Source organism: Moschus berezovskii, chromosome 17 (genome assembly GCF_049115385.1).
Source record: "Moschus berezovskii isolate FMDL1 chromosome 17, NW_MosBer_1.0, whole genome shotgun sequence".
Taxonomy (NCBI): Eukaryota; Metazoa; Chordata; class Mammalia; order Artiodactyla; family Moschidae; genus Moschus; species Moschus berezovskii.
Window position 1 is genome coordinate 18504651 of NC_142476.1, and position 8273 is coordinate 18512923.

Consider the following 8273-nt stretch of genomic DNA (forward strand, 5'->3'; position numbering starts at 1 on the left):
AGGAGAAATCTGACCGAGACTTCAAATTTGCTTGAGTAGAGGTTATATGTCTTACTATGTGAGGTTTTCCCCAGAATTCAAAAGGGATGATATCAGAAATTAGGTCTGGACTTCCCTAGTACTCCGGTGGTGAAGAATCCACCTGCCAGTGCAGGGGACACGGGTTTAATCCCTGGTCTGGGAAGAGTCTACATGCTCCGGGGCAACTAAGCCCAAGCACTGCAACTACTGAGCCCACGCTCTAGAGCCTGAGAGCTACAGCTATGAAGTCTGTGTGCCTAGAGCCTGGGCTTCACAACAAGAGAAGCCCCCGCAATGAGAAGCCCACACAACACAACCAGAGAGCAGCCCCCACTCGCTGAAACTAGAAACATCAGAGATCCAGCACAGCCAGAAATAAATACATAAACTTAAAAGAGAGAGAGATTAGGTCTGAGATCTGAAGCCACTGACACCCTCATCATCTGCTGCCCTCACTAGCCCGGACATTACAACTCCCTCATCTCCAGCGGCATGACTTTACCACTCCAAGCAACTTCTGTCCAGGAAGATAAATGGTACAAACCAATTTAAAAATGCTCAGTTTTTCAATAGACAGCATCAAAAGGCTATTCCTCTTCAAGACTCTTTGGAATCCTCATGTCAGAACTCTGTCTTCACTGTGCTCACCAATCGGAAATGCTTCCACCATGGCCCTTCTCCAGTTCTAATCACAGCACCTCACTGAGAGCCCACATTAGACCAGACTGCAACACTTCATAAACACCCCGCTCTGCCCCCGCACTCTGAAACCCTGCGAGGCGTCATCTCTGTCAAAGCAGTGCCTCCTCTCACCCGAGGAAGCGACAAATTCAGCTCTTTGTCTCACCAACCAGTGGCTGTACTGTTTCAGGAAGCCCTTCCCAAGGGACCCTCTCAAGAGCCCTCTCCCCGCTCCTCCTGCCCCTCGGATATCTGCCCACTCTCTCCAGAGCCAAGGGCCACACAGATGACACCACTCTTACGGCAGAAAACAAAAAGGAATTAAAGAGCCTCTTGATTAAGGTGAAAGAGGAGAGTGAAAAAGCTGGCTTAAAACTCAACATTCAAAAGACAAAGATCATGCCATCCGGTCCCATCACTTCATGCAAATAGATGGGGAAACAATGGAAACAGTGATAGAAAAGACCTCATTTTCTTGGATTCCAAAATCACTGTGAATGATGACTGCAGCCATGAAATTCAAAGATGCTGCTCCTTGGAAGAAAAGCAATGATAAACCTAGACAGCATATTAAAAAGCAGAGACATTACTTGGCCGACAAAGGTCCGTATAGTCAAAGCTATGGTTTTTCCAGTAGTCACGTATGGACGTGAGAGTTGGACCATAAAGAAGGCTGAGCGCTGAAGAACTGATGCTTTCGAACTGTGGTGCTGGAGAAGACTCTTGAGAGTCCCTTGGACAGAAAGGAGATCAAACTAATCAATCCTAAAGGAAATTAACCCTGAATATTCATTGGAAGTACTGATGATGAAGCTTAAGTTCCAATATTTTGGCCACCTGATGCAAAGATCCAACTCACTAAGGCAGGAGGAGAAGGGGATGACAGAGGATGAGACAGTTGGATGGCATCACCGACTCAACAGACATGAGTTTGAGCAAGCTCCGGGAGATGGTGATGGACAGGGAGGCCTGGCGTGCTACAGTCCACGGGGTCGCAACGAGCCAGACACGACTGAGCGACTAGACAATAACAACAACCAGCAGCAAAACGCCTTTTATCATTAGACGAGATCCACGTGAAAGGACCTGGCCTGCTTCCGTTCAGTCCAGTTGCTCAGTCGTGTCCGACTCTCCGCGACCCCATGAATCACAGCATGCCAGGCCTCCCTGTCCATCACCAACTCCCAGAGTTCACTCATGTCCATCGAGTCGGTGATGCCATCCAGCCATCTCATTCTCTGTCGTCCCCTTCTCCTCCAGCCCCCAACCTTTCCCAGCATCAGAGTCTTTTCCAGTGAGTCAACTCGTCGCATGAGGTGGCCAAGTTCAGTTCATAATAAACTTAAAAATATATCTGCAAGGATGACTGTTTTCACACTGTATGTGGAACCCAGAGGTTCACTGCTCACTTTTCGCCCACAATGACATGAAAATTCAGCATTCCTTTGTGGATTCCAAGAGCAATTCCACTGTCACTGAACATATTAGTGAACAATGTCATCTTTTCCCAATGTTTCATAGGAGGGAAGGAAGGCTGGGTTTACATTCAATGCGAGGGCATCATTTAACTCAAAAGGCCCCTCCGGGCCAGGTCTCTTTCAAAGTGCTTCCTCCTGGCTCCACCTCTTCCCTAACTCTGATCCCAGAGTGCTCAGTTCCCACCCTCCTTCTGCCCCACCATCTATCATGCAAAGTGGATTCTTATTCTAACTGGAGACCACCCAGCAATATTTTTTGAGCAAAAATACTCTTTTACCACAAGGAATTACTGTACTAACTGTTAGGAAAATTTTAAGTCACCAAAAATTACATACGTGGTTAGGGTTAACCCAAACCAAAACACCAAAAACAATTTTAATATCTACCCATAGGCTGTCAATGGGCTTCCCAGATGGCTTAGTGGTAAAGAATCCCCCTGTCAGTGCAGAAGACTCAGGAGATGGGGGTTCAACCCCTGGGTCAGGAAGGTCCCCTGGAAGAGAGCATGGCAACCCACTCCAGTATTCTTGCTTGGATAATCCCATGGATAGGGGAGCCTGGTGGGCTACAGTTCACAGGGTTGCAAAGAGTTAGACGCGACTGAAGCAAATGAGCATGCAGGCTGTCAATACTATGAAATCACTGTATCAATGATAACAAAAATGAGATAGATTTATACGTACTCACATGGAAGGACCTTCCAGACATACTCTTAAGTGTATGAAATCACTGTATCAATGATAACAAAAATGAGATAGATTTATATGTACTCACGTGGAAGGACCTTCCAGACATACTCTTAAGTGTATAAAACAAGTTGCTTACAAATATGTATAACATAATCCCACTTACGTTAAAATTATGTATATATATATATATATATATAATGGGGAGATTTGTGCACAGGTATGTGTCAGTAGGAGTGTTTGGAATGAGGAGGCTAACTTGCATGAAGCACTCTTCTCAGACCTGACAAAATTAGGAATGGCTTCCCTCTGAGGAGCAGACCGCGATTCTTGTAATGGCAGTGTTCTGGGTTGAGGCGTGCCCCTCCTAAATACAGGTTGAAGCCTTCATCTCCGGTTCCTCAGAGAAGCATTTTCACTCATGAGTCTTCAGTCTGGGCAGGGCTCCAAGAGGACAGCTCACTTCTGCTCCACTCAGCACAGCTGGGCTGGCTCAAAGGCCAGGAGCTAGAATCATCTGCGGGCTCCATCACACCCGCGGCTTGTGCCTAAACTGGAAAGACTGACTAGCTGGAGCCTAGAACAGCTGAGGGCTCCTGCGGCGTCCCTGGCTTCCCATGGCCTCTTCACGTGGTATCTCAGAACAGCAGCGTCAGGGCTGCCCAGACTTCTTATAAGCTGTCTCTGGGCTCCTAAAGCATGTGATCTGAGAGACAGAGCCGGGCAGAAGCTGTATTACCCATGATGACCAACTCTAAGCTGGTAGTGAACAGTTACAAAGACCCACTCCACTTCAAAGAGACCAGGTAGACCCCCAGCTCGACAGACGAGTGTCACGTCACATCGTGAGAAGAGCATATGGTATAGGACCCCTATGGGTGCAGCCACCTTGGTCAGCTCCAAGAGACAAGGAAGATCATAACATCTGCTGTTACAGACCCAGAATCAGGGGCTTTGGTGGGCAGCACAAATGCGGCAAGAAGCCAGGTTCACAAGAGCTGAGGCCCTGCAGATTGTCGATAAAATGGGGGCAGGAGGTTGATGAGGAAGAGACAAGGACACAAAGCAGGGCGTGATTAGAGGACAAATTTACAGCCAGAGTCGGAATAAAATTAGTTTTGCCTTCAGCCTGAACTTTCAGGGTTCACCTTGGGTCCAAAGACATATGCAGACTTCAGCCTGTGTTCAGTAGAAACCAGCTGCTTCTTGATTCTGCTCAACTTATCACGTACCGGATGGCACGAGGAAAGCAAAAAGAAGCTATGAGACAATACTGAGGTGGTTAATAAACTAAACTTCTGCTCCTTCCAAAGGAGTGTTGGTAAAGGCTTAACAACTGACTCTCCAGAAAAGAGAAAAGAAAGAAAGAGAGCCTGATATGTAACACTTGCCTATGTCAGTGATGCAAACACTCTCACCGTGGCCAACCTGAAGCCACCAGTTGACACCCCGCGTGTGTATTAGAAGAGCTGAGCACAGCGGGCTTCAGCACCCACCCTGACTTTCACTTTCCACATTCGTGACAGAATTAGTTATTCTGAAAGGCCCAGCGCAGTGCCTCGCTCCTCTTCCCAGGACTTGAAAGAAACAGAACAGCTTGTTTCTGCCATTACTGGAGAAGAAGAGGGAACAAGGGCTCCCCGAGACGGGGGACACCCACATCCCTCACCTCTCCGGGTGCCAGCATCTCGCGTGAAGTCGTGGCCTGAACCCAAGTGTCTGAGCTCTTGAGCCCACCTTCCCGTTCGCTAGCACTGCATTCCCTGGAGAGCCACAGGGAAGAAACCACGGACGGTGGGTGCATCAAGCAGGGACAACACAAAGTCTGGGACGTGCAGACCGGCACCTCCAGGAGCCAGACTCCTTCTGCATTCCCAACTATCCATCTTCCTACTTGTCACTGGGGGGTCCCAAGACAGTTGTTCCACCTTCAACATCACTCTGTGATTTAGGCCAAAAAAAAAAAAAGAGAGATGTGAGAGGCTAAAAGCATGCACCAGTTGAACCTGACCCCTAATAAAGAGCCAATGGGAAAGCCCCAGTCAGGACTTCCGCTTGCACCCCATGGGCTAGAGTCACGTCTTGGGACCACCCCTCCCTTCAAGAGAGATTGAGAAATGGAATTTTCAGCTGAGCACAGGTCCACCTCAAACAAAAACGGGGTTCTGTTAGGCAACCACAAGTGTTGGTCAGAAACGTAAATCACCTCAGAGGCAAGTCTGAGACACAGAGCAGAAGGACACAGTCCCTCAGATGCCAGGCTCCCAACCGTGGTGATGGGATGGGCCATCTGCAAGGCCCTAACTATGACTCCTTCTCCTCAGTCAAGAACGTAAGAAAAGGCCCCACATAGCAGGCAGCAGGGAGCCCTGGGGTGACTCACAGACAGTGCCTCACATCCACGGGGCACAGGCATCCAGCAGCTGTTTCTGGAGAGTTCCCTCTCAAGGGCAGGTAAGTCCCTCCCCGCCACCAAGTCTGTCCACACGGGCTGGGCTGTGTGGACCTTTCTTCTTGGCTGGGCGGCTCTCAGCCAGCATCTCAGACCTCCCCTAGAATCCACAGCAAGCTCCAGAGATTCTCCAGAGCAGTGGTCTCTGAAAGTTGGGATCTCACACTTCATCATTAACTATTTCTGATAGATATATAGCTACTATTTATACAGTGTGTGCAGGCCATGTGCATGCTAAGTCACTTTGGTCAAGTCTGACTCTTTTCAACCCTATGGACTATAGCCTACCAGGCTCCTCTCCTCTGTCCATGGGACTCTCCAGGTAAGAATACTAGAGTGGGTTGTCTTGCCATCCTCCAGGGGCTCTTCCTGACCCTGGGAAACCCCTGTCTCCTACGTCTCCTGCACTGGCAGACAGGTTCTTGACCACAGGCACCACTTGGGAAGCCCATTTATATAATGCATGTATGTTATATTTACTAACACAAAACATATGCAAACATAGAAATCTTAAAAAGACAAGATTAAAAAAAATAAAGAGAAATTCTAATATTTTTCTCCCTACACCCCAGTAGTCCCTGCAACACGTCCCCTTGGGGGACGATGGCTCTACAGTTGTGTGAGAGGGCTTCCCCAGTGGCTCGGTGGTAAACAACCCACCTGCCAATGCAGGAGACACAAGTGGTTGGATCTCTGGTTCGGGAAGATTCCACATGCCGCGGAGCAACTAAGCCCACGCGCCACAACTCTTGAGCGTGTGCTCTAGAGCCCGAGAACCACAACCCCTGAGCCCACATGCCGAAGTACTGAAGGCCGCGCACCCTAGAGCCTGTGCTCCAAAACCAGAGAGGCCACGGCAGCGAGAACCCCGTGGACTACAACTAGAGAGGAGCTCCCACGAGCTGCCCCACAGCGAAGACCCAGCACAGCCCAAACAAAACTTCTTTAAAACATAAAATAAAGCTGTGCGAGAGGAAGAAGTCAGCATACGTTACACTACTTACCAGCCCTTTGGGACCTGAGTTGAAACGTTCCCTTGGCTCAGAGTGCACTTCTATTCTTCTCTCGGACGTCACACGTCGGGTAGGACCTATATCGCTGCTTCTGGCCCTACCGGCTGTCCAGGGACTTTGCCAAGAGCCCACATTCTTCCTCACCAGTGCCCAGCCCAGAGCACGGGGACACACGTGCTAATCTAGTCCCAGGAGTCTCCCTTCATTTCTCAAAGGAGGTATGTGACCCAAACCAACTTGCAACATTAAGGGAAAAGAAAAACACAGCCGTGCTCATCGCGCAACATCTCCAGCAGGTGTGCCTGCAGCCTCTCAGCACTGCTGGTTCTCCATCCCACCCAGAGGGCCGCCAGTTCACGAAGGATGCCGGGGAGTCAGGACACCCTTACCTGCTGTATCCTCCCCTTCTCGTTGTTAGACTTTAACTTCATTAACTTCTCTAGTTGGTAGACTGACAAGCTCCCTAGCTCGATTTAGAACATGTCTAAACTCTCGGCTTTCAAAGGTGGGGAGGGAGGCAGGAACAAGGACAGGGCAAGCGTGAAAAAAGGAGGCAGACGGGAAAAAATGAGAGAGATTTCAAATAAAAGCTGAGATAAGACTTAGAACTACAAAGCCCGCAGGCAAAAAAAACAAAAAAGCCGGAAGAAGCAGACCTAGGTCTGCACAGATCCCAGGACACGCAGGAGGAGGACACATTCAGCCAAGAAAGGAGAAGGGAAAACAGATTCCTAAACAATGAAAGGTTCCAGATGAGCACCTGCTGAGTGGGGAGGCTTGGGAGATGGGAGTTTCTGGGAAGGAAGCAAAGGAAACAGAAGTCAAAGGGGAGCACATATTGGCTCATGGCACTACCTGGAACCAAAGGGTGGAAATGGAACAAGCCAAAAGACACACATCAGCCAGGACGGAAGCTTGAAGGACCCAAGAAATGGCATTGCTGGCTGACCTGGGACTGCTGGTGGTGGGGGGTGTGGGTGTGCTTTGGGACCTCTCTCACACTGTTCTTGACCAGCCTGTGGCCCCTGAACTCCAAGTAACAAGGTGGATGCAAAAGCTACCCCATCCCAAAGCAACAAAGCAGTCCAATCCAGACTTACCCTTTCCACGGGCCTCCCTGTTTGCAGCCAGGGACGACAGCGCCACCCAGTGGCTGAGTGCGGGGCGCGGTGGACCACATCTCACCACGATTCCTTCCTCCCCAGCTCGTGCCCAGCTTTGGCTCAAGGGCTACCACCACTCCTCACCGCGTGCCTTACTTGTGCGTCAGCTCTCAGGGCTACTGAACAGACCCAGAGGAGGCGGGGGGGAGGCATTCAGCCTCCGTTGGGGCCACCGGGAACCCCGCAGCCTAGGACACCATTGGCGTCAGCTGTGGGCAGCCGGATCTGTTCAAAAGCGACAGCTAGCGGTCATCTTCAAAAGCAAGGTGCTCTGAGCCTCCAGGGGAAAGAAACGTCAAGGTATATACGGGGAAATCAAGACAAGATTCTTGGCTACGAGCGGAGGCTGGCATATATCCAAAGCCACCCTTGGTTAAAGTGGAGCTGTAGCCCACCAGACTCCTCTGTCCATGGGGCAAGAATACTGGAGTGGGTTGCCATCTTCTCCTCCAGGGGGTCTTCCCAACCCAAGGATCCAACCCAGGTCTCCCCGCACTGTGGACAGATTCTTTACCATCTGAGCCACCAGGGAAACCCACATGGAATGGAGGAAACCTAAACTCTTTAAAGTGATGTGCAAGGACCCTGGCCACCTGCCCAGATACATCTCAGGTCACCTGCTGGCCTTTTGATTCCCCAAGGGCACAGAGCTGTTGGTCCCCTTAAGACACCCTGCTATTCCCACTGTACCTATGCCCAGGCCATCTCTTCTGCCCAGAATGCTCTTCACTCTCCCCATAGTCTGCTTAACTCCTGCTCACCCTTTAAGACTCAGCTC